At 51.2% G+C, this 27,108-nt stretch overlaps 1 long non-coding RNA gene across 1 annotated transcript; it reads right to left on the reverse strand.

Moving 5' to 3' along the window:
• Window positions 1–11,496: 11,496 nt before the first annotated feature.
• Window positions 11,497–25,363, reverse strand: LOC138428432 (uncharacterized). The gene is made up of 4 exons (XR_011252447.1): window positions 25,185–25,363; window positions 21,818–21,951; window positions 19,662–19,782; window positions 11,497–13,671 (listed from the first exon to the last, which is right to left on the reverse strand). It is a non-coding gene; the product is annotated as an uncharacterized lncRNA (long non-coding RNA).
• Window positions 25,364–27,108: the final 1,745 nt, after the last annotated feature.

Consider the following 27,108-nt stretch of genomic DNA (forward strand, 5'->3'; position numbering starts at 1 on the left):
AGGTTAGGGGCTCTCGGATTGGGTTAGGGGTTCACAGTTCGGGTTTGGGTTTGAGGTTAGGGTGAAGGGTTTGGGGTTTGGGGTTCGCGGTTTGGGTTGGAGGTTTGGGATTCGGGTTAGGGGTTTTGGGTTTGGGATTCGGGTTATGGGTTTGGGTTTTGGGGTTCGCGGTTTGGGTTTGGGGTTCTGGTTAGGGGTTCGGGGTTCGGGTTTGGGGTTTGGAGTTCGAGGTTTGGGGTTCGCGTTTCAGGTTAGGGGTTGAGGGTTGGGGTTTGGGGTTCGCGGTTTGGGATAGGGGTTCGCGGATTTGGTTAGGGGTTAGGGATTTGGGGTTTGGAGTCTGGGATTTGGGTCAGGGGTTCGTGGTTTGGGGTTCCAGTTATGGGTTTGGGGTTTGGGTTCAGGGTTGTGGGTTGGGGGTTTGGGGTTCGGTTTTTGGGTTTGCAGTTTGGGTTACGGATTAGGGGTTTGGGGTTTGGGTTTGGGGTTCGGGAATTGGGATTCGAGGATTGGGGTTGGGGGTTCCGATTAGAGGTTCAGTAAGTGAGATTTGTGGATCGGGGGTCAAGATTTGAGGTTTGGGGTTTGGGCTTCGGGGGTTTGGGTTCAGGGTTTGGGGATGGGGGTGTGAGGTGCAGTTTCGAGTTTTGCTGTTCAGGTTAGGAGTTAGGGGTTGGGAGTTCGGGGTTCGGCTTAGGGGTTTGGGGTGTGCGGTTTGGGGTTTGAGGTTTGGGGTTCCGGCTAGGGGTTTGGGGTTTGGGGTTCGGATCAGGGGTTTGGAGTTTGGGTTTGAGGGTTGGGTTTTGGGGTTTGGGTTTCGGGGTTTAGAATTCGGGTTAGGTGTTCGCAGTTTGGGTTAGGGGTTTGGGGTTTGGGTTGGGGGTGTGGGGTGTGGGGTACGGGTTAGGGGTTTGGGTTCAGGGTTTGGGGTTCACTTTATGGGTTTGCGTTTCCGGTAAGGCATTAGGGGTGTGCGGTCTGGGTGTGGGGTTCGTGTTAGCGGTTTGGGGTTGGGGGTTCGGGTTCCAGATTTGGGGTTCGGGGTTTGAGTTATGGATTCGGGGTTTGGGCTACATGGTTCGGGGTTTGTGGTATGGGGTTTGGGGGTCGGGGTTTGGGTTTGGGGCTCGGGTTAGGGGTTCGGGTTCGAGTTAGGGGTTCACGGATCGGGTTAGGGGTTTGGGGTTCGGCCTTTGAGGTTCGGTTAAGGGGTTCGCTGTTCTGGTTAGGGGTTAGTGACAGGGGCTTCTGTTTTAGGGTAGGGGGTCGCAGTTCAGGTTATGGGTTAGGGGTTTGGTGTTTCGTTTTCGGGTTATGGTAAAGGGTTCAGGTAGGGGATTGGGTTAGGGGATTCGGGTTCAGGTTGGGAGTTCGGTGCTTGGGGTTAGAGATTTGGATTCGGGAAATGGGTTGGGGTTCATGGTATGGTGTTCGAGTTAGGGGTTTGGGGTTCGGAGTTTGGGGGTTCTTGTTCTGATTAGGGGCTTGGGGTTTGGGGTTCGGCTTCGGGGTTAGAGGTTTGCGGTTTGGGGTTGCGGTTTGGAGATTGGAGTTTGGGTTTGGTATTAAGGGGTAGGTGTTTTGGTTTGAGGTCGGGTTAGGGTTAAGGTATCAGGTTTCAGGTTCATTGTTTGGGGATTCGAGCTAGGCATTCAGTTTACAGGTTTGGGATATAGGGTTTTGAGGTCAGGGTGGAGTTCCGGGATTGGAGTCGCGATTAGGGGCTACTGAGTGCCGCAGAGGCAAGGGTTCCAGCAGTAAAAGCAGGCTGCGAGAAGCTGGGAGACGCTACTGGCGCCTTTCTGGCCTTAGCTCCGCTCCTGCCTTGCCTTTGCACCTAGGCCCCAGGCGTCCTTGGGAAGGGCTTAAGGGCCGGTGGCTTGCACACTGTCAAGGGCTCCAGCAGGGAGAGCTCTGTGAGAGGGAAGGGAAGGGCAAGTGCAGGGCTCCTCCAGCAGTTGCTTGGCCGCCCAGACTCAGCGCCGCACGGAGTGCACCAGGCTCCCAGGGCCCCTGGCTGGGGTCTGCAGCCCCGCACACCTGGAGGCTGATTCCCTGGGCGCCTAGCAGCTGCCTTACACACTTGGCTTCCCTAGCGCTCTCCTCCCCAGCAGAGACGTGTGCAGCTGGTTGGGGGAATGCCCCTGCGTGCCTGGGCTCCGGCCCACAGGCCCAGCTCAGGGCAAGCAGCCACTGAGCCAAGACCTGCAAGAGGCGAAGAGCGCCCCCACCTGGAAGCCGAGTGAAGAGCTGGCGGGGAGGCGAGCCTCCTCGAGGGAAGAAGAGGCAGCCCAGCCTCGTTTGGCTCAAGCCCTACTTGGCTGGAGCCGAGTGCGCCTCCAGAACGGCAGAGCTCCAGCTCTGCTCAGAGGCCCGATCTGGCAGAGATGCTGGCGCGAGGCTGCTCTGCCCTGGGCGAGCCTTGCCCAGACTTGCCTGGCTGCTAGGCTTCCTGCCCAGGAAGGAGCAGGCTGCGCGAGGCTGGGAGACGCCACTGGCGCCTTCCTGGCCTCAGCTCCGCTCCTGCCTCACCTTTGGACCTAGGCCCCAGGCGTCCTTTGGGAGGGCTTAGGGGCCGGTGGCTTGCCCATGCCAAGGGCTCCAGCAGGAAGAGCTCTGTGCGAGGGAAGGGAAGGGTTAGTGCTGGGCTCCTCCAGCGGTTGCTTGGCCGCCCAGACTCAGTGCCGCACGGAGTGCACCAGGCTCCCTGGGCCGCTGGCTGGGGTCTTCAGCCCCGCACACCCGGAGGCTGACTCCCTGGGCGCCCAGCAGCTGCCTCACACACGAAGATTCCCTAGCGCTCTGCTCCCCAGCAGAGACGTGTGCAGCTGGTTGGGGCCTGCCCCTGCGTGCCTGGGCTCCCGCCCACAGCCCCAGATCAGGGCAAGCAGCCCCTGAGCGAAGACCTGCACGAGTCGCTGAGCCCCCCCACCTGGAAGCCTAGTGAACAGCTGGCGGGGAGGCGAGCCCCCTCGAGGGAAGAAGAGGCAGCCCAGCCTCGTTTGGCTCAAGCCCTACTTGGATGGAGCCGAGTGCGCCTCCAGGACGGCAGAGCTCCAGCTCTGCTCAGAGGCCCGATCTGGCAGAGTTGCTCGCGCGAGGCTGCTCTGCCCTCGGCGAGCCTTGCCCAGACTTGCCCGGCTGCTAGGCTTCCTGCCCGGAAGAAGCAGGCTGCGCGAGGCTGGGAGACGCCATTTGCCCCTTCCTGGCCTCAGCTCTGGTCCTGCCTTGCCTTTGCACCTAGGCCCCAGGCGTCCTTAGGGAGGGCTTAGGGACCGGTGGCTTGCACACTGCCAAGGGTTCCAGCAGGGAGAGCTCTGTGAGAGGGAAAGAAAGGCAAATGTAGGGCACCTCCAGCGGTTGCTTGGCCGCACAGACTCAGCGCCGAACGGAGTGTACCAGCCTCCCAGGGCCCGTGGCTTTTGTCTGCAGCCCCGCACACCCGGAGGCTGACTCCCTGGGCGCCCAGCAGCTGCCTCACACACGTAGCTTCCCTAGCGCTCTCCTCCCCAGCAGAGACGTGTGCAGCTGGTTGGGGCCTGCCCCTGCGTCCCTGGGCTCACGCCCACAGCCCCAGCTCAGGGCAAGTAGCCCCTGAGCCAAGACCTGCAGGAGGCGCAGAGCGCCCCCACCTGGAAGCCGAGTGAACAGCTGGCGGGGAGGTGAGCCTCCTTGAGGGAAGAAGAGGCAGCCCAGCCTCGTTTGGCTCAAGCCCTGCTTGGCTGGAGCCGAGTGCGCCTCCAGGACGGCAGAGCTCCAGCTCTGCTCAGAGGCCCGATCTGGCAGAGTTGCTGGCGCGAGGCTGCTGTGCCCTGGCCGAACATTGCCCAGACTTGCCTCGCTGCTAGGCTTCCTGCCCAGGAAGGAGCCGGCTGCGCGAGGCTGGGAGACGCCACTGGCGCCTTCCTGGCCTCAGCTCCGCTCCTGCCTTGCCCTTGCACCTAGGCCCCAGGCGTCCATTGGGAGGGCTTAGGGGCCAGTGGCTTGCACACTGCCAAGGGCTCAAGCCAGAAGAGCTCTGTGCGAGGGAAGAGAAGGGCTAGTGCAGGGCTCCTCCAGCGGTTGCTTGGCCGCCCAGACTCAGCGCCGCAGGGAGTGCACCAGGCTGCCAGGGACCCTGGCTGGGGTCTGCATCCCCGCCCACATGGAGGCTGACTCCCTGGGCGCCCAGCAGCTGACTCACACACGTAGCTTCCCTAGCGCTCTCCTCCCCAGCAGAGACGTGTGCAGCTGGTTGGGGCCTGCCCCTGCGTGCCTGGGCTCCCGCCCACAGCCCCAGCTCAGGGCAAGCAGCCCCTGAGCCACGACCTGCAGGAGGCGCAGAGCGCCCCCACCTGGAAGCCGAGTGAACAGCTGGAGGGGAGCCGAGCCTCCTCGAGGGAAGAAGAGGCAGCCCAGCCTCGTTTGGCTCAAGCCCTACTTGGCTGGAGCCGAGTGCGCCTCCAGGACGGCAGAGCTCCAGCTCTGCTCAGAGGCCCGATCTGGCAGAGTTGCTGGCGCGAGACTGCTCTGCCCTGGGCGAGCCTTGCCCAGACTTGCCTCGCTGCTAGGCTTCCTGCCCAGGAAGGAGCCGGCTGCGCGAGGCTGGGAGACGCCACTGGCGCCTTCCTGGCCTCCTAGGCCCCAGGCGTCCTTTGGGAGGGCTTTGGGGCCGGTGGCTTGCACACTGCCAAGGGCTCCAGTAGGAAGAGCTCTGTGCGAGGGAAGGGAAGGGCTAGTGCAGGGCTCATCCAGCGGTTGCTGGGCTGCCCAGACTCATCGCCGCACGGAGTGCAAAAGGCTCCCAGGGTCCCTGGCTGGGGTCTGCAGCCCCGCACACCCTGAGGCTGACTCCCTGGGCGCCCAGCAGCTGCCTCTCACACGTAGATTCCCTAGCGTTCTCCTCCCCAGCAGAGACGTGTGCAGCTGGTTGGGGCCTGCCCCTGCGTGCCTGGGATCCCGCCCACAGCCCCAGCTCAGGGCAAGTAGCCCCTGAGCCAAGACCTGCACGAGTCGCTGAGCGCCCCCACCTGGAAGCCGAGTGAACAGCTGGCGGGGAGGCGAGCCCCCTCGAGGGAAGAAGAGGCAGCCCAGCCTCCTTTGGCTCAAGCCCTACTTGGCTGGAGCCGAGTGCGCCTCCAGGACGGCAGAGCTCCAGCTCTGCTCAGAGCCCCGATCTGGCAGAGTTGATGGCGCGAGGCTGCTCTGCCCTGGGCGAGCCTTGCCCAGACTTGCCTCGCTGCTAGGCTTCCTGCCCAGGAAGGAGCCGGCTGCGCGAGGCTGGGAGACGCCACCGGCTCCTTCCTCGCCTCAGCTCCGCTCCTGCCTCGCCTTTGCACCTAGGCCCCAGGCGTCCTTGGGGAGGGCTTAGGGGCCCGTGGCTAGGGCTCCAGCAGGAAGAGCTCTGTGCGAAGGAAGGGAAGGGTTAGTGCAGGGCTCCTCCAGCGGTTGCTTGGCCTCCCAGACTCAGCGCTGCACGGAGTGCACCAGGCTCCCATGGCCCCTGGCTGGGGTCTGCAGCCCTGCACACCCGGAGGCTGACTCCCTGGGCGCCCAGCAGCTGCCTCTCACACGTAGCTTCCCTAGCGCTCTCCTCCCCAGCAGAGACGTGTGCAGCTGGTTGGGGCCTGCCCCTGCGTGGCTGGGCTCCCGCCCACAGCCCCAGCTCAGGGCAAGCAGCCCCTGAGCCAAGAACTGAAGGAGGCGCAGAGCGCCCCCACCTGGAAGCCGAGTGAACAGCTGGCGGGTAGGTGAGCCTCCTTGAGGGAAGAAGAGGCAGCCCAGCCTCGTTTGGCTCAAGCCCTACTTGGCTGGAGCCGAGTGCGCCTCCAGAACGGCAGAGCTCCAGCTCTGCTCAGAGCCCCGATCTGGCAGAGTTGCAGGCGCGAGGATGCTCTGGCCTGGGCGAGCCTTGCCCAGACTTGCCTCACTGCTAGGCTTCCTGCCCAGGAAGGAGCCGGCTGCGCGAGGCTGGGAGCCGCCACTGGCGCCTTCCTGTCCTCAGCTCCGCTCCTGCCTGGCCCTTGCACCTAGTTCCCAGGCGTCCATTGGGAGGGCTTAGGGGCCGGTGGCTTGCACACTGCCAAGGGCTCCAGCAGGAAGAACTCTGTGCGAGGGAAGGGAAGGGTTAGTGCTGGGCTCCTCCAGCGGTTTCTTGACCGCCCAGACTCAGCCCCGCACTGAGTGCACCAGGCTCCCAGGGCCCCTGGCTGGGGTCTGCAGCCCCGCACACCCGGACGCTGACTCCCTGGGCGCCCAGCAGCTGCCTCACACACGTAGCTTCCCTAGCGCTCTCCTCTCCAGCAGAGACGTGTGCAGCTGGTTGGGGCCTGCCCCTGCGTGCCTGGGCTCCCGCCCACAGCCCCAGCTCAGGGCAAGCAGCCCCTGAGCCAAGACCTGCAGGAGGCGCAGAGCGCCCCCACCTGGAAGCCGAGTGAACAACTGGCGGGGGGCCGAGCCTACTCGAGGGAAGAAGAGGCAGCCCAGCCTCGTTTGGCTCAAGCCCTACTTGGCTGGAGCCGAGTGCGCCTCCAGGACGGCAGAGCTCCAGCTCTGCTCAGAGCCCCGATCTGGCAGAGTTGCTGGCGCGAGGCTGCTCTGCCCTGGGCGAGCCTTGCCCAGACTTGCCTCGCTGCTAGGCTTCCTGCCCCGGAAGGAGCAGGCTGCGCGAGGCTGGGAGACGCCACCGGCTCCTTCCTCGCCTCAGCTCCTCTCCTTCCTCGCCTTTGCACCTAGGCCCCAGGCGTCCTTGGGGAGGGCTTAGGGGCCCGTGGCTAGGGCTCCAGCAGGAAGAGCTCTGTGTGAGGGAAGGGAAGGGTTAGTGCAGGGCTCCTCCAGCGGTTGCTTGGCCGCCCAGACTCAGCGCTGCACGGAGTGCACCAGGCTCCCATGGCCCCTGGCTGGGGTCTGCAGCCCCGCACACCCGGAGGCTGACTCCCTGGGCGCCCAGCAGCTGCCTCTCACACGTAGCTTCCCTAGCGCTCTCCTCCCCAGCAGAGACGTGTGCAGCTGGTTGGGGCCTGCCCCTGCGTGCCTGGGCTCCCGCCCACAGCCTCAGCTCAGGGCAAGCAGCCCCTGACCCAAGACCTGCAGGAGGAGCAGAGCGCCCCCACCTGGAAGCCGAGTGAACAGCTGGGAGGTAGGTGATACTCCTCGAGGGAAGAAGAGGCAGCCCAGCCTCGTTTGGCTCAAGCCCTACTTGGCTGGAGCCGAGTGCGCCTCCAGAACGGCAGAGCTCCAGCTCTGCTCAGAGCCCCGATCTGGCAGAGTTGCTGGCGCGAGGCTGCACTGCCCTGGGCGAGCCTTGCCCAGATTTGCCTCGCTGCAAGGCTTCCTGCGCGGAAGAAGCAGGCTGCGCGAGGCTGGGAGACGCCACTGGCGCCTTCCTGGCCTCATTTCCCCTCCTACCTTGCCTTTGCACCTAGGCCCCAGGCGTCCTTAGGGAGGGCTTAGGAGCCGGTGGCTTGCACACTGCCAAGGGTTCCAGCAGGGAGAGCTCTGTGAGAGGGAAGGAAAGGCAAGTGCAGGGCACCTCCAGCGGTTGCTTGGCCGCCCAGACTCAGCGCCGAACGGAGTGCAGCAGCCTCCCAGGACCCCTGGCTGGGGTCTGCAGCCCCGCACACCCGGAGGCTGACTCACTGGGCGCCCAGCAGCTTCCTCACACACGTAGCTTCCCTAGCGCTCTCCTCCCCAGCAGAGACGTGTGCAGCTGGTTGGGGCCTGCCCCTGCGTGGCTGGGCTCCCGCCCACAGCCCCAGTTCAGGGCAAGCAGCCCCTGAGCCAAGACTTGCACGAGTCGCTGAGCGCCCCCACCTGGAAGCCGAGTGAACAGCTGGCGGGGAGGCGAGCGCCCTCGAGGGAAGAAGAGGCAGCCCAGCGTCGTTTGTCTCAAGCCCTACTTGGCTGGAGCCGAGTGCGCCTCCAGGACGGCAAAGCTCGAGCTCTGCTGAGAGCACCGATCTGGCAGAGTTGCTGGCGCGAGGCTGCTCTACCCTGGGCAAGCCTTGCCCAGACTTGCCTCGCTGCTAGGCTTCCTGCCCAGGAAGGAGCCGGCTGAGCGAGGCTGGGAGACGCCACTGGCCCCTTCCTGGCCTCAGCTCCGCTCCTGCCTTGCCCTTGCACCTAGGCCCCAGGCGTCCATTGGGAGGGCTTAGGGGCCAGTGGTTGCACACTGCCACGGGCTCAAGCCGGAAGAGCTCTGTGCGAGGGAAGAGAAGGGCTAGTGCAGGGCTCCTCCAGCGGTTGCTTGGCCGCCCAGACTCAGCGCCGCACGGAGTGCACCAGGCTCCCAGGGCCCCTGGCTGGGGTCTGCAGCCCCGCACACCCGGAGGCTGACTCCCTGGGCACCCAGCAGCTGACTCACACACGTAGCTTCCCTAGCGCTCTCCTCCCTAGCAGAGACGTGTGCAGCTGGTTGGGGCCTGCCCCTGCGTGCCTGGGCTCCCGCCCACAGCCCCAGCTCAGGGCAAGCAGCCCCTGAGCCAAGACCTGCAGGAGGCGCAGAGCGCCCCCACCTGGAAGCCGAGTGAACAGCTGGCGGGGAGGCGAGCCTCCTCGAGGGAAGAAGAGGCAGCCCAGCCCCCTTTGATTCAAGCCCTACTTGGCTGGAGCCGAGTGTGCCTCCAGGACGGCAGGGCTCCAGCTCTGCTCAGAGGCCCGATCTGGCAGAGTTGCTGGCGCGAGGCTGCTCTGCCCTGGGCGAGCCTTGCCCAGACTTGCCTCACTGCTAGGCTTCCTGCCCAGGAAGGAGCAGGCTGCGTGAGCCTGGGAGACGCCACTGGCGCCTTCCTGACCTCAGCTCCTCATCTGCCTTGCCTTTGAACCTAGACCCCAGGCGTCCGTGGGTAATGCTTAGGGGCCGGTGGCTTGCATGCTGCCAAGAGCTCAGGCAGGGCGAGCTCTGTGAGAGGGAAGGGAAGGGCAAGTGCAGGGATCCTCCAGCGGTTGCTTGGTCGCCGAGACTCAGCGCCGCACGAAGAAACGCACCTCCCAGGGCCACTGGCTGGGGTCTCCATCCCGGCATACCTGGAGGCTGACTCCGTGGGTGCCGATCAGCTGCCTCTCACATGTCGTTCCCTTGCACTCTCTTCCCCAGCAGAGAAGTGTGCAGCAGTTTGGGGTATGCCCCTGCGTGTCTTGACTCCCGCCCACAGCCCCAGCTCAGGGCAAGCAGCCCCTGAGCCAAGACCTGCAGGAGGCACAGAGCTTCCGCGCCTGGAAGCCGAAGGAAGAGCATTCAAGGTGGCAAGCCTCCTCGAGGTAAGAAGAGGCAGCCCAGCCACGTGCGGCTCAAGCCCTGCTTGGCTGGATCTGAGCGCGCCTCCAGTATGGCAGATCTCCAGCTCTGCTCAGAGGCCCGATCTGGCAGAGTTCCTGGTCTGAGGCTGCTCTGCCCTGGCCGAGCCTTGCCCTGACTTGCCTGGCTGCTAGGCTTCCTGCCATGGAAGGAGCAGGCTCCTTGAGCCTGGGAGATGCCACTGTCGCCTTCCTGGCCTCAGCTCTGCTCCTGCCTTGCCTTTGCACCAGGCGTCCTTGGGGATGGCTTAGGGGCCGGTGGGTTGCACACTGCCAAGGGCTCCAGCAGGGAGAGCTCTGTCAGATGCAAGGGAAGGGCAAGTGCAGGTCTCCTCCAGCGGTTGCTTGACAGCCCAGACTCAGCGCCGCACGGTGAGCACCAGGCTCCTTGGACCCCTGGCGGGGCTCTGGAGCCCCGCACACCTCGAGTCTGACTCCGTGAGCGCCCAGTAGCTGCCTCACACACGTAGGTTCCCTAGCGCTCTCCTCTCCAGCAGAGACGTGTGCAGGTGGTTGGGTCCTGCACCTGTGTGTCTGGGCTCCTGCCCACAGCCCCAGCTCAGGGGAAGCAGCCCCTGATCCTAGACCGTAAGGAGGGGCAGGGAGCCGGCGCCTGGAAGCCGAGTGAACAGCATGCGGGAATCGAGCTTCCTAGGGGGAAGACGAAGCAGCCCAGCCGCCTTAGGCTGCAAGCCCTGCTTGGGCGGAGTCGAGTGCGCCTCCAGGATGGCAGAGCTCCAGCTCTGCTCAGAGGCCCGATCTGGCAGAGTTCCTGGTGCGAGGCTGCTCTGCCCTGGGCGAACCTTGCCCAGACTTGCCTCGCTGCTAGGCTTCCTACCCAGGAAGGAGCAGCCTTTGCGAAGTTGGGAGACGCCACTGGCGCCTTCCTGGCCTCAGCTCCACTCCTGTATTGCCTTTGCACCTAGGCCCCAGGCGTCCTTTGGGAGGCCTTAGGGGCCGGTGGGTTCCACACTGCCAAGGGCTCCCATAGTGAGAGGTCTGTTCAAGGGAAGGGATGGGTATATTTGGAGTACAATCCTGTATCAGATGTGAGGCCCACACCTTCACCCTGAACGCTCACTCTGAACCCTCACCCCGAACCCTTACCCTCACCCACGCCCTCACCCTGAACCCTCACCCTCACCCTCTCCCTGAACCCTCACCCTCACCCTCTCCCTGAACCCTCACCCTCACCCTCTCCCTGAATCCTCACCCTCATCCTGAATCCTAACCCTCACCCTGAATCCTTACCCTCACCCTCATCCTGAACCCTCACACCTCACCCCTCACCCTAACAAGTTTGGAGGGCTCCTCCACGAACTCTAACCTTTACCCTACCCTAACCGGACCCCCATCCACATCCTAACCCTAACCCACATCATAGTCACGCCCTCAGCCCTATACTTACCCTTGAAGTACCTACCTGCATCTTCTTCATTTTTGACACTTCCCATGCATAACAAAAGACGAGGTTGTAAGGTTTCAAACATGGATCCAAGACCCATTATCCACATAAAAGGGATATAAATACTATGATCATATCATTTAAATCTCTTGCATCACCAAAATACCTCTCCACCACTTATCCAGTCGCCATTGATGGATCACATCTATCTCATACATTTTATAACTTAGCAATCAAATACGCACCAGGACTCTGGGTAATTATAGAGACAAGATTTATTTATACCATAAATATTTCAACAAATTCCACTTTCTACGATGAGTTCAATCTTCACAAAAGTAGGATGAACAGCACCTGTTTCCACTAGGATCCATAGAGCGTGAAAATCTTAATGATGACCACCAGAAAGGTCAGCACGGTTGATATCACAGATTTTTCAGTGTTCCAATACAAGTTCTACCCAAATCCATAAAGAAAGACATACGCATAGGAAACTACAAATTGAAAGCAAGTCTTTTGAGATAAATATTGGACATCAATTGTATGAATCTTTAAGGCATAACTGCAGACATTCTTCAGACATTCTTCAAATTCATAGAATGACAACAAAGTATGGCTACGTACAATCCATTCGGTTTTATGAACCACTCATGAATAACCTCACAAGCCATTTGAAACCAGATGACAATTTCAAATAGCTTTGATCTACAAACAAGGCTGTAAGACAGAAAGTTAAAATCGAAATACATGAAGTAAATCCTCAATAGATATGAAAACATCCCATGGTAGTGAAGTCAATTAGCATTAGTTATTAGGGCTTTCATGCACAGACTCATCTCTGATCGATGTGATCCCAATTCATATTTGGCAAAAAATACGAAAGCTGATCTTAACAGTCATATTATTTTTCTTTGTACCCCTAAAAAGAAAAATGAACATGAAAAACTAAATTAAGCTTGGAGGCTCACATTTCCCAATCGGTATACAAAGCAACAGCATGTCAAACTTTCTAATTCACATATGCATTTAAATGAAATTGGATGAAATACCCCTAAATAAACACATACTTCTATGCCCAATGTTTCACAAGGCAGAAAACGCTCAATGAATGAAACTGAGAGGGTAACAGCCAGGAAGGCCAGGGGTCTCCAAAGGGAGGAAATGGGGTGCAAGTGTCAGACAGTTGTTATCTGTCACTTCCGAGGCAGGAGGAAACAAGCTGTTATCTTTTTTCCCCTTCTTGATACAAATTTAAACAGAGATTTTCTCTTACAATTCTGTGTTGCTATAATGACACCTGGTTCCGCCTGAACTTCACTTTTCTCATACTTTGAGCTGACCAAGGCATTTTTCTCATGGAAAGGTTTGCCTTAAGCTATGTGAATGTACTATGTATTTACCCTAGACTCTATCTTCAAGTAGGTTCTGCCTAAAGGCTCAGAACTGACTTGACAAACCAATATGCTTTACTCATACATGGCTCTCCTGATCTATGTGAATGAAGCTATCCATTTGCTCATATCAATCGTTTTATGGCCCAGGATGACTCACCTGGTGCCACGGTCATCTCCATATATCTTGTGGGTGAGGGGTCTGCTGCCATTCCTTTCTCTAATGAGTAGACTGCTAGTAGCTAGATAACATCCAGCCAAAGATGAGTAGGGGGGCACTCTTTCTGCCCCCTTCTGATGTCTATGTCAGAAGCTTTCTCTCTTTTATACTTTAATAAAACGTTGGGACACAAAAGCTCTGACTGATCAAGCCTCATCACTGGCCCCGGGTTGAATTCTTCCTCTAAGGAGCCCAAGAATTCAAGCATCTTTCATGGTTAGACAACAACCTTTCCAAACAATGGTCTTTTCAAAAAAAAAAAAATGATGATAAGTGATGAGTATGCATATGTCTACGAATGAAATGGGACCTATATGTCAAACCACATAAAAATATATCTTCCCTCAACATACATATAACACAACCAGGCCTTCACATGCATCGATTCTCCAACTATCAAGTCATACAAATATGGATGTAAAATATCACAATACATTCCAAAGTTTAAAAGTGATGGATATTGACTTTCGCCCGCTGGTGCTTCTTTTTATGTCATCTCCATTATATTAGCTATGACAACGAATCATGTGCTGTGCGAAGTCACTTACATTGTGTCCAACTCCTTGGGATCATATGGACTAGGCCCCACCAGGCTCCTCTCTCCATGAGATTCTCTAGGCAAAGATACTGGAGGGGGTTGCCATGCTCTCCCTCAGGAGATCTTCCTGCCCCAGGGATGGAATCCATACCTCCCATGTCTCCTGCATGGGTATGTTCTGCATGTTCTTTACCACTAGAACCACCTGGGAAGCCCCAAGACACATGAACATCAGTGGATTTGGGGATCCACGGGGCATATACAGAACCATTCCTCCAACAAAACTGAAGAATGACTTTAAAATCTCAAACAAAACATGAGTATATGTGTTCACAAACTTCATGGAGCAAGGGTTTCTTCGATCTGAAAACTGGCATCGATGAAGGACTGTGTGAAGAATACTTCAAAGTCTATTTGGCAAACACAGCCTACGTTGGCTATATTTAGTCCTCAGTTGAATGGAATGTCATGAGTACTGGTCATTTCAAATAAGTAGCCTATGACGCTGTTTACACTTATTGGGACGCGTGGTATACCACATTCACACATTTCAGTAGCATTGGTGCAAAAACGATACATTTCTCAGGGGAAGCTTCTACATGGACTCCTGGGATCAGAGCTCTAACTCATACACACATACTTTTCCTTTTAAAATGATCCTGCATGATAAGCAAACAAAACACTGGATGAACACCTAGACGGTGAGCTCTGTACTAAATGATTTTAAAGCCAGTAGATGGAATGAGCTGATGAGGAAGACTACAAACGAGTCATCTTCTTCAACTTGGTCAAACTGCTCATAGTCATACAAGTGAATGAAAAGTTGAGCCTGTTGTCATTAAATCTGTTTAAAAGAAATAGAATAATAAAACAAATTAGTAAATCTTATTTTCTTAATAAACATTGTATTATTTCTGCACAGCTTTGTTACTGGCATGAATAGAATATCTACAATAATAACTTGTCACAGTGAAATGGATTCACATTCGATATCGATTCACATCTATAATTGATGCCATAGCTGTTTGATACTATTGCTTGAATGAATGCAACTTATGTGACTTCACAAACTACAAACACGACTAACATAATAGGTATTAAAAAACCTTGAGTGACATGAGCGTGAAGACTTAGTAGAGTTGCTCTCAAGAATAATGATACTATTATTCGCTCTAGCCATAGTACTGGAATCTGTACATTAACACCCCTGCAAAACAAAAGGAAAGGATAGAATAATAATAAAGGAACTTCATAACTATATTCCTACTGTAAACATTCAACACTATGTTTTCTTTTAAACTGACTTTCATATTTGGTCTACTGTAACCTCTTCTGTGTTCATTTTATGCTAAACTTATTGCTAACAGTAAAATTACCATACGAGCTCTAATTAATTTTTTTTTTTACTTGCAAAGCTACTGATAGAACCAAAGGCCAATATCTACATCAAACAGGAGAAACGGAATGGAAACTGTAAACAATTTTATGGAAGAACATTTCCGTGCTCCTATTCAGTCAAATGGGCATTCAAAAGGATGTGATTTTTCTGAAAGTTTATTTCAGAAACTTGGAATTGGATGACTGCAAACAATAAAACTAACAATATATTGATACATAATATTAATAATATACAGTGGGTCATTCTTTTTTTATTCTGCCACAGCTAACAGACAGAAAGTCAGTTGTCATAACTACTACTAACATAAGACCCTCACCGATAAGTGAAGATATATAGGAAAATCCATAATAGCTCTAAAAACCATCAAAGATAAAATGGTAATTAAAAAATACACTGACAGTTTAGCTGGTATAAGAAACAGGATGATTATGAAAGCAAAGCCAACAATCATGGATAGGCCATGGAAGCCCGTGGCTGTCACCAGTGTTGACTTATATCCTTCATCTGAGGTTGTTAAAAGCGCTTGGTAAAATCCAGAGGTTTGCAGCAGTGGTAACCTCCTGAACAGACTGAAATAAAAAGGGTTTCCAGAATATCCTGATGATTTCCATCTACTAGGCTGTGATGAGCTCAAGCAATGCATACTCCAGAGGACAGAAGACAGACAGGTTGGGAACACGTCTACTGCACTTACGGAGAAAGGGAATGTTGCTGCTCAGCCTAGTACAAGTGTAGAAGCAACACCTTGGTGATTCGACCTTTAAAGACTCGATACATATGAGAACGACTGGTATGAATAAACCTTCAGAAGTGCTTTCTCAGACCTCCTCCCATCATAAGCACAAGCATAATGAAAACGCTGAGTTTTCATGGTCTCACCCAAAATAAGACTCACTTATGGCTTTGCTTTGAGAATAGTTGAACTACTCATTGTTCAAGAGAAATGATCCTTTCTTCTCTGAAGATTTGTGAATCATTCACAGGGTGTGGTGAATAAACTACTTAAGGGTCTAATACATAAAAATGCAATAGGCTAAGCACAGAGATGTTTTTCTCCCTTTCTCAAAGGATGGAACATTTTGTATTTGCACTGATTTTATGTCTTGACTTCATGTACAATTATATACTGATTTTTTTAGTTGACATACAATAGGACTAAAAATATTGATATAATACTGATAACTCATGTTGGTATGTGTGGTTGTCACATAGGATTCACAGGAGATTTAAATTCACAGTTGTCAACGTAAAGGATGAATGCTATTTAGCTTCTTCGTGAATCTAGACCACGAATGAAGAGTTTTCCTCAACATATTTCACTGAGAGAAATACAAGGATGATAGGCATAATACTATGCTTCGACTCATGGATATCTAAGCATTGCTCACAATACAGATCTGATTTTCAACATCAGGGTTCTTTCAGTGTCCTTGAACAGCATTTGTTTTTCTGTATACAGAAGAAAAAACTCATGAGTATCAAACTGGTTCACATAAAACATGTGTATGAATTGTTATCTTCCTGAACCAGGGATCAAACCCACATCACTTCCCCCTCCTGCACTGGTAGGCAGATTTTTTATTTATCAACTGTGCCACCTAGGAATCGACATACATTTCAAGGACCACTGCCATCAGCTTCTACTGTTCATGACCAAAGTAGGAGAAACAACATTGGAAGAAGTACTCATAAGGGTACTCATAGGAAGTACTCATAAGTCAAGGAACTGTTATACTGGGTACTCTCGTTGTTACTGGGACAAGTCAGTTCCTCCGATGATGATGGGTATAACTGAAAAATTATTACAAATGCATGGGCTGCGATGTCTACGTGATAAATGTGTTCCTCTTATACTATTGCTTCAGGGATGCCTACTTCAGCATGAAGGAATGCACTTCAAGGGATGCCCGCTATTCCAGCTCAAGCAACAGATAGTGAAGTGCAGATCATTGTCCTTTGTTGAAAATAATCAGCACTTTGTCAACATAGGGAACATGCCAGAGGGACCCTTGGGATGGAACTCTAAAAACAGGTTGGGCCCTCTTTTTGCCAAGCCCTGCGATAAAATACAAATCAGAAAAAGAAAAATAGCATCGGTTTTGTCAGGACTTCCTCATCTTTTCTTTCTCGGTAGCAGGAAGCAGACATTGAGGCCAGAGGACTGCAGGATTTCATTGTGAACTAACGTTGGGTGGGGTGGAAGCTCATCACTCTAGTAAGAATGTGGTTCAATAAAATGGAATTTCATTCACTTCATGGACATAGAGTTCTATAATCCTTCATTAAGGAATTCAATAAGCTATATTTCCTTACACCTTCACAATCTCTTGGTTTACGAGAACATCAATTGCTAGTCCAGCACTTATACAATGAGTGTTACAGGTAGTATGAATGTATAAATGATGATGAGCAATGACAGGAAGTTTATTTAATCTCTGTTTGAATTCTTGATTTTTTATATAATTTTTTATAATATCCTTACAGATGTGAATATTTTACTGACATGTATAAATACACGTTGAGTAGTGCTATGATAACTCATAGTGTTGGCACAATAAATATCATGGTTACTATGTGCTTTTCATATATTCCTTTTGAGATTCTCTTCCATTATACATTATCATAAGATATTTAATAGTTTCCTAAACTGTACAGTAGGTCCTTGTGGCTTCTTTTATATATAGTAATGTACTTGTTAATAATTCAAACAAAAACTGGTACACAAATACTCATAGTGACATTCACAATAGCTCAAAGGTAGAACTCATTCAAGTGTCCGTTGGTGGGAGACTGAATATGCAACACAAGGTATATTCAGAAGCTTGAACGGTATTCCACCATACGAAAAAGTACATTAAATGGTGCTGCCACTCTGCAAGACATTACAGAAATGACTCCAAAACAAACACATGGAATAAATACATAGTTCGATTCCAATTCAAGCTATGTACCCAAAAGGATTGGGAAAGGGGGCTGAAAAAATGGATACTTCTTCCGTCATACTCACAACAGCATGATTCACACTGGCAAACAAACAGAAGTGATCTAAGTGTCCATGGCAGCCAATTCCATAAACAAACTGTGGTATACACACAATGGAATCTGATTCGGCCCTTCAAAGTCAGTAATTCTGACAATGCGACAATGTGGACAAACCTTATGGTCATTAGATCATGTGAAATAAACCAGACCAAGAAAAGACAAACGTTCTGTGATTCCACTCATATGAGATATCCAAACAAGTCAAATCTGTCAGAAATAGCAGAGAGTGATTCCGACCGATCGAAAAGAGTTCATGTTTCATGGACCTCAGTTTCCCTTGGAAAAACTGACTTCCCGTGATATCTCCAAAACCAATTAGACAAATAATTGGAAGCTATATCCAGTCAAATGAATGTAGACATAATGTTATATACAGTGTACACCAAACTCACTCAAACTTCTTAACAGACAAAAGGCAAAACTGTATCTATGGTACCTCAGCTTAGCTTAAAACTGTATCTACAGTACCTCACTTCTGCTTATAAAATTTAACAACAACAACAACAACACACTAAAGTCTATCCAAAAAAGGATATAAAACATATATAACATTAACTTTAAAGAATTAGACATTTAAACTGTGAAAAACCTTATTCACAAAACTTAAACACAAGCCACAGGAAAATATATTTATAAAATACATATCTGATAAAGGATTGTACTCCAAATATACCAAAAAATCTAGAACAATCTCATAAAAAATGTATACACCTAAACACCTGGCCTACAAAAATATAAAGATAGCAAATAAGCCTATCAAAAAGACTCAAAATCACATATCATTAGGAAATTACAAACTAAAATAACAGTGAGGTAGCACTGCACACCTATTAGATCCAGTAAACTCAAAAAAAAAAAACGGGGGTAGGGCACAACTTCTCCGGTGGCTCAGTGGTAAAGAATCTGCCTGACAATGCAAGACACTCTAGTTTGATCCCTTACCCCAGAAGATCCCACATGCCACAGAGAAACATAGCTGGATTTTTCCACAGCTAAACAAAGCTCACCTGTGACCTGAATACTATATGGCTAGCACTTACTAAACAGCTTTGAAAACGTCCAGACAAAAAGTATCACATGATTATATACAACAGCTCTACTTGTAATAACTAAAAACTTTCAAATATCAGGATGTCTTCAGTAGATGACAGTGTAAACAAATGGGGATACATCCAAAGTGAAGGGGAGCAAATGCTACCACAAAATATACCACCTCAGCATGAGAATTAGTGGGACCCAATTAACTTTTTTTTTTAGAGGACACATGATCATCTCTGAAACCCAAGTTCAAGACAGCTCTTCTGTGAGTCACATTTACCAGAGAAATCTCATTTCAAAGGAATCCTCTCTATATGCCAGATAGAAGGATGAGACACAGTCTTTTGAAACTCTTTTTTCTTTTCTATCGATAGGGAAAGCTAAGCCGTAAATCTGCACAACAACCATACCCTTCCTTTCCTTTGGTTGTATCTGTAAAATATTTGTTTCTTTTTTAATTTGGCTGCGCCAGGTCAACCTTCATTGAGGTAAGCCAGATATTTAGCTACAACATGCAAATTCTCCTTTGTGGCATGGGAGATCTAGCTCTTGGATCAGGGAATGAACCTGGGCCTCCTTCTTTGGGAGTGTCCAGTCTCAGCCACTGGACCACCAGAAAGTGCCTGTTTTGTTTTCAGATGAAGATGGAATCTAAGGTGATATCTTGGGCCATTTCAGTCACTGACTCAGTTTCCTGAGTTTCTCCAAAGCACGCACAAGGTGCACATTATTAAACTGGTTTGCAAAACAAGAAAAGGTTGTCTGCTACAACACTGTATGCTTACAAATATCTAAACGGTAAATGGCATATTATTTATTTTTAATTACTATGGGGGGGGGGGGAGAAAGAATGCAGGATTCATACATGTTACCACATGAATAAATATTAAAACCATCTTCAGTGAAAAAGAAATCCACATAGAAAAGGCCACCCAGAACCCTTATTCACCATGTCTGCTTTCAATCCATCAAGTTTGTCCAAATAACTGAAAATCTCAGTAACACTCTAAATAAAGAAAAAAGGATGACGATGGAAACAAAAGATATATTCATACACTTGAACAATTGCTAAAAGTGGAAGTGGGGCAGTGGATTACATTATAATGTAGGTACCATATGATTTCCTGATTTTGGAGATTATGTGCTGGTTCTGCAGAAGGTACCCATTTTGGATAAAACACATAGAGTATTTTAGATGATGTGGCAAATGCTAGCACTTGTTCCCATTGCTAGGCATTTTCTGTACATTTTAAATGACTGGAAAGTATACTAGGTTTCAAAACAACCATGTCAATACCACAAAAGAAATTTAGAGCAGACAGGCAGGAAACTTTCTGATACAGGCCAAGACTTACCCAGATGAAGTTCAAGGGAAGCTGCGATGCTCACTGCCCGTGAAGGAGTCCACGTGGAATGAAGAAGTAGTGTGGGAAGTCTATTAGTAACCACCATGTCTTGGGTCCTCTGGATGACCTACTGCAGGAGAAACAGATCTTACAGATAAAATGTTCCACATCACTTCACAAAAAGTTGTTAGACTACATTCAGTAAAGCTGAATCATTTTGGATTAATTTACAATCATAAAATACTACCCTTTACAGTCCAAAAATCACTTGCATTTCTATACACTAATAACAATCAGAAAAAAATATTAAGAAAATCCCACTTAAATAAAACATCTAGCAACAAACTTAATCAAGAACATAAAAAACCAGTAGTCAGAAAACTAGAAGGCACTGATAAAGAAACCAAAGAAAATACAAACACACAGAAAATTATTCCACGCTCATGCACTGGAACAATGAGGAATTAAAAGGTCCATTCCAACCAAAGTCATCAACAAATACACGGACTGCAATCACAAAATAATATTCAATGGCATTTTTCACAGAAATAGAAATATTCCTAATATTAGGCTGCTACTGTTGAACAGGACCTTAAACGGCCAAAAAGACTCTGAGAAAGAGGAACACAGCTGGAGGCATCTTCCTATCCCTCTTCAAACTACATCACGGAGCTGTAGTGACCACCACAGTGAGGAACTGGCAGGAACACAGACACATGGACTCCAGGAGAGAATAGAGAGCCCAGAAACGAACCCACCTGTACATGGTCAGTTCCTGAAAATCAAACCAGGAACGAGCGAAGAGGAAAGGACAGTCTTCTCAAGAAACAGTGACAGGAAAATGGCCACCTACACGGAAGAACATCAGTGTTCATCCTCTACATCATCTAAGGCAAATCTAACTGAAAACCCACCGCTTTGCACACGGAGCTCTTTCCCCCTGAGTCCTCTGAGATGGACCTCCAGTCAGCCCTCAGCTGGACACAGGAAACGTCTACTCCATCCTCATTTTTCGCTCTTGCAGCGCCTCCCTGCTGGTGGGCACTGAGGCAACCCTGCTCCTCTCAGCCTGGATGCAGCCCTGTTATCCAGAAGCCTGAGCCCCGATGGTCCTGAGGAGACAAAGCTCCCGCCAGCTGCTCACGGAGCAGAGTCTAAAGGCAAAGCGTCCTGCGCCCGCGGGTCAGAGGGGCCTTTGGCGCCCCCTGCGGGCCACAAGAGAAGAGCGGGCAGCCCGGTGCTCACAGACCTCAGAGGGCTCACCCAGAAGCAGCTCTGCTGCGAGCACTCAGACTGGAAGCCCAAACTGAAATGGAGCAGAATAGCTCCATGACCCTCCGCAAAACATGGCTAAGGAACAATCAGAGCCTGCATGGAATGCAGCCATAAAAAGGAACACATTTGAGTTTGTTCTAATAAAGGGGAGGGAAGTCAGTCAAAGAGAGAAAAACATGGAATCTAGAAGGATGGTACTGACGAGTCTGTTCACAGAGCAGCAATGGAGGTGCAGACATAGAGAACAGACTTACAGACGAGGGTGGGGAACAAGAGGGAGAGGGTGAGATGAATGGAGAGAGCAGCATGGATGCAGGTACACCTACATTTGTAAATAGACAACCAATGGGAATTTGCTGTATGATTCAGGGAACTCAAACTGGGGCTCAGTAGTAACCTGGAGAGGTGGGAATGCGTGCGAGGTGGGAGGGAGATTCAAGAGCAAGAGGACATAGGTACACCTAATGTGGATGTATGACAAATCAAACCAATATTGTAAAGCAATGATCAATCAACTAAAAAGAAATAACTTTTAAAAAATCTGAACATAAACACAAACTTTGCAACAAGGTAACTCCATTTTAAAAACTATAGAATTTTAGAAAACTACTAAAGTTCTACATGACCTTTGGTCTGGTAATCAGGTCTAACATACACAAAACAAGCCAACTTACCAAATTATGAATATAAATTAGTTAAAACATTGCCTTTTATCATTTCATACATTTACCCCGTGGAGGACCTTACTCAAGAGAACCAAAAACAAACTGTTAAATGAACCACGGACCACCCACCCTGGCCAGGCAACAGAGAAAAGAAAACACTTGCAGGAGTCATCTTACAACAGGAGGCCCTGGGAAGGAACAAGGAACGAACAAGCTACCACCAACCAGAATTCTGGAGAGGTCAGGTGATGGGAGGCTCCAGTTCAGAGGTCCTACCAACCTCCCAGGATCCACATTGCTGGAATCCATCTCAGCTGAGTGATGCGTGTGCCCCCAAGAGAGATCCCAATTCAGAATGCCTGGCAAGAGACAAACCAGAAATTAACCCAATGACCATAAAACCTGAGACTGTGAGCCACGTGACAGAGTGGTTCTCTCCGTTTCCCTCACCCTCCTGCCCTCCACCCCGGCAGCCCTTCCCAATAAAGCCTCTCGCTTGGACAGCACTCCTCTCCTCAGACAACTCATTGCCCAGTGTCAGACAAGAACTCACTCTCAAGCCCTGGGAAGGGATCCCCCTTCCTTCATCAAAAGCAATATCCAGGAGAAAATATCTTCAAAACGTTATCTTGTAGAGAAGGAAATGGCAATGGCAGCCCGCTCCAGTACCATTGCCTGGAGAATCCCATGGACAGAGAAGCCTGGTAGGCTGCAACCCCGGGGTCACTAAGAGACGGACACGACTTCACTGAGTGACTTCACTTTCACTTTTCACTTTCATGCACTGGAGAAGGACATGGCAACCCACTCCAGTGTTCTTGCCTGGAGAATCCCAGGGACAGAGGAGCCTGGTAGGCTGCTGTCTATGGGGTCGCGCAGAGTCAGGCACGACTGAAGCGACGCAGCCGCAGCAGCAGCAGCAGCAGCAGCAGAGAAGGAAATGGCACCACCTACAGTACTCTGGTCTCAGAAATCCCAGGGATAGAGGAGCTTGGTGGGCTACAGTCCAAAAGCAGGGCATTTCTGATGGGAGGAAACAGTCCCAGGGAAGCTGAGCTGCTCACCAAAGGCCCCAGAGCTTTGGATAGCACACCAGAGCTGGGGCTGAGGATTCCCAGCTGCCATGCCTCTTGATCCTGGCCTCTTTCACTAGATACATGTGTGGAAAACTAGAATCTAAAATATGCCCTGGTGGTTCCATAGTAAAGAATCCACCTGCCAGTGCTGGAGATGCATGTGCGATCCCTACGATGGGAAGATCCCACATCCTATGGAGTCTGTGTGCCACAACAGCCGAACCTGTGCTCTAGATCCTGGAAGCCACGATGCCGAGTTCACATGCTGCAGCCACTGAAGCCCGTGAGCCTGTGCCCCTCAACAAGAGGAGACACTGCAGTGAGAAGCCTGCAAACCACTAGTTATGGCCCATGCTCACCAAAACTAGAGAAAAGCCCACACACAAAGATGCAACACAGCCAACAATCAATAAAACTGTTTTCCTAAAAAAATGCATATCTGACAAAGAAACTGTACTCAAATTGTCCAAGAACACTAGAGCAAACAAGCCCATTCATAATTGGTAGTGACTGAAATAGGCCACTGAGGGTATACTGATAGTAAACTATCATAGAAAAACATACTCAAGATACTGGTGCAATGCATGCAGAGCCCCCTTTGAAAGACAATCTGACAGGTTTTTTTTTTTCAGTAACCACATGGGACAAGCACTGAATTCTGTGTATGACAAGCGGTGGAAGCCAGGTATCTTACCATTGGAAGGCAAAGTTACAGATAAACAAAAGGAAACGTTACAATGTCCATGTCGTGGTGGATCAGGTTGGAGACATCACAAATTACCTTTAACTGAATATGTTCAAAGGTGAGCATATTGAGCTCCTACATGTATGTTTTAAATATCATTCTCTAATAAAAGGGAACAGGAAACATCTCTGATGGCCCAGTGGTAAAGAATCTGCCTACCGATGCAGGGAACACGGGTTCAATCCCTGTGTAGAAGATTCCACACACCCAGGGACAACGAAGCCCTTGAACAACTCTTGAAGTTTGCATGCTCCAGAGCCCAAGTTCTGCAAACAGAGAAAGCACTGCAATGAGAAGCCATGGCACAGCAACTAGAGGGTAGCCTCTGCTCACTACAACTAGACAAACGAGCAATAAAGACCCAGCACAGTCAAAAATAATGTAATGTTAATAAAGGGACAGTTCTTTGAAGAAATGACTGAGACTAGGGGTGAGACTGTAAATATATGAGCCAGGGTCATCTTAAATTATGAGAAATTAAAGAAACTAAAGACAACTATCAAGCTGTCCAAACTGATACAAATGAATGATGACACAGTGTTATCTGTATACACCAGCAAATAACAATCTGAAAGGGAATTTAAACAAACAATTCCCTTTCAATCATATCAACAGTAATAAAAGACTTTGCTATGGACAGAATGAGGATGACAAGACTGGCACACTGGAAATGATACATGATTGCTGAAAAATACCCTAAAGACATGGACAGATACTCCATAGTGATGAAAAGGCTTCAGTTGGCAATACCGTGGAAGGCATCTTCAATCTGAAATGAAGATTCAATATGAATTACAAAAGGCTGAAACGTGGCTGCTAAACCACAAAAGATGCCAGCATTCTCGGCCTCCAGAGAATTCAATCCAGGGCAAGTGAAGAAGCTTGATGGCTCAGAGGTTTTCTGTTTAAAAGTTTTATTAAAGTATAAAAGAGATCGAGAGAGCTGCTGACATAGACATTAAAAGGGGGAAGAAAGAGTACCCCCTGCTAGTCTTTAGCCAGATGTTATAGAGCCACTAGCAGTCTGCTAATGAAAGAAAGACAATGTCTCAGAGAGTGGCACCAGGCCCCTCACCCACAGCAAGCATTGAGATAACATTGGCAGCAGATGAGTCATCCCAGGCCATAAAATGATGGACATGAATCTTGAAGAAAGGCAGATTTCCAAGCAAATATATAGTTTCATTCACATAGATTAAGAGAACAAGGTATGAGTAAAACATACTGGTTTGTCAAGTCGTTTCTGAGCCTTTAGGGGGAAGTGACCTGAAGACAGAGCCTTGGGTAAATACATAGCACATTAGCATACCTTAAGACAAACATTTCCATAAGAAAAATGCATTGCTTAGTTCCAGGTTTGAGAAAAGTTAAATTCAGGTGGAGCCAGGAGTGGTCATGGCAACACAGAATTTTCAGAGAAACCTCCTTTTAAATTTGTATCAAGATGGAGAAAAAAAAATGCAGCACTCTTTTGTCTCCTCCTGCCTCTTAAGACAGAGAAAAAAACGTCTGACACTTGCAGTCTATTTTCTCTGGCTGGAGACCCCTGGCCTTCCTGCCTGTTATCCTCTCCAGGCCTGTAGGAAGCAACACACTAGGCTGCTTGGGAAAACCGCGCGGGTCTGAGCTTTATGCAAAGGGGTAAAGCGGCAAAACCCTTGGCCCCAAAGGCGAGGCTTTTCTGCGACCGCCATTTTAGTCGGCTCCGAGACTGCAAACAAAGAGGGCAGAATACATGGTTCCCTGCTCCACCCAGTCCGAGTTCCCTTACCTGTGGCCCACAGCCCTGCGCTCTACTCGCTGGATGCCAATCGACGGGGACCCAGGAGCCCACGAAACGAGCATTCCCAGCTGCAATGGCGAGCCCTGAGAGCACAACTGGGAAGCCTGGCCCCCGACGCGCCGCCATGTTCATCCCGCCCCAGACCCGCTCACGTGAGCCGCGCTCCTGACCAGCCGCCCAGGCTCGCCCCGCCCCCGACGCGCTCACGGTGCGCCCCACCCCCACGCCCCCTTCCAGGACAGGCCCGCGGGACCGCGACTGCCTCCAGGTGAAACACAAGGACAAGCAAATCCACCCCACCGAGACAATCCAAGCTTTTTCTCAGCTGATCTGTCTATGATTTAGGGATAAAACTATGACTATAGAAAGCAAAGATGACCTAGGACAGCCATGATAGTCTATAGAGCCAGACCCTGGCGGGCAGAGGCTTGAAGAGGGTCCGGGAGCTCTGTCAGAACAGCAAGCCTCTGTAGCGTAGCGGTTGGGTGCGCTGGTGAGCAGGCAGACGATGGTCTGTAAGTCAGGAGTTCAAGTCTGCAGCTTAACTCTTTTGCTCTTAGGGGGCGGGGGACAGCAACAGGCGGGACTTAGACCAGAAACGTTTATTTTTATTTTAGAGGTTTATTGTTTAGCTTAGGGTTAGGGTTCGGGCAACCCCCCAACTTGTTCAGGTTCGGGTTCAGGGTTAGGGTTAGAATTTGGGGATCCCCCCTCTTCTAAGAGTTCGGGTTTGGGTTAGGGTTCATGTCAGGGTCAGGGTTCGGGTTACGGTTAGGGTTAGCATTAGTGTTGGGGTTACAGCTTAAAGTGAGCCCTAATAGGGCCCATAGTTCTTTATTAGCCTGCCCTGGCGGGCCGAGGCTTGAAGAGGGTTCGGGAGCCCTGCTGAAAGCAGTAAGCCTCTGTAGCATAGGGGTTAGGCGGGCCAGTAGGCAGGCAGACTATGGCCTCTAAATCAGGAGTTCAAGTCTCTAGTCTGACCTTTTCGCTTTTAAGGGGCAGGGGACTGCAAGAGCCAGGGCTTAGACCAGAAAATTTTTTTATTTTAGAGGTTTATTGTTAAGCTTAGGGTTAGGGTTCGGGCAACCCCCCCCCACTTGTTAGGGTTCGGGTTCAGGTTAGAATTCGGGGACCCCCCTCTTCTTAGAGTTCGGGGCGTTACCATTAGGGTTATAGGTTAAAGTGAGGGCTAAGAGGGTCCATAGTTCTTTATTAGCCTGCCCTGGTGGGCTGAGGCTTGAAGAATGCCTGGGAGGCTGACTCGTGGGCGCCCAGCAGCTGCCTCACACACGTAGCTTCCCTAGCCCTCTGCTCCCCAGCAGGGGGGTGTGCAGCTGGTTGGGGCCTGCCCCTGCCTGTCTGGGCTCCCGCCCACAGCCCCAGCTCAGGGGGAGCAGCCCCTGAGCCAAGACCTGCAGCAGGAACAGAGCGTGCCCCCCCCCCCCCCCCCCGGAAGCCAAGTGAACAGCATGCGGGGAAAAGAGCCTACTCCAGGGAAGAAAGGCAGCCCAGCCGCGTGAGGAAGCCCAGCCGCGAGCAGCTGCAAGCCCTGCTTGGGCGGAGCCCAGTGCGACTTCAGTACCACAGAGATTCAGCTCTCGTTAGGGGCCCGATCTAGCAGAGTTACTGGCGGGAGGTTGCTCTGCCCTGGGCAAGCCTTGCCCAGACTTGCATCGCTGCTAGGCTTCCTGCCCAGGAAGGAGCATGCTGCGCGAGGCTGGGAGACGCCACTGGCGCCTTCCTGGCCTCAGTTCCTCTTCTGCCTTGCCTTTGCACCAAAGCCCCAGGCCTCCTTGGGGAGGGCTTAGATGCCAGTGGGTTGCACACTGCCAAGGGCTCCAGCAGTGTGAGCTCTGTCAGACGGAAGGGAAGGGCAGGTGCAGGGCTCCTCCAGCGGTTGCTTGGCCGCCCA

This window comes from Ovis canadensis, chromosome 23 (assembly GCF_042477335.2).
Source record: "Ovis canadensis isolate MfBH-ARS-UI-01 breed Bighorn chromosome 23, ARS-UI_OviCan_v2, whole genome shotgun sequence".
Classification (NCBI taxonomy): domain Eukaryota; kingdom Metazoa; phylum Chordata; class Mammalia; order Artiodactyla; family Bovidae; genus Ovis; species Ovis canadensis.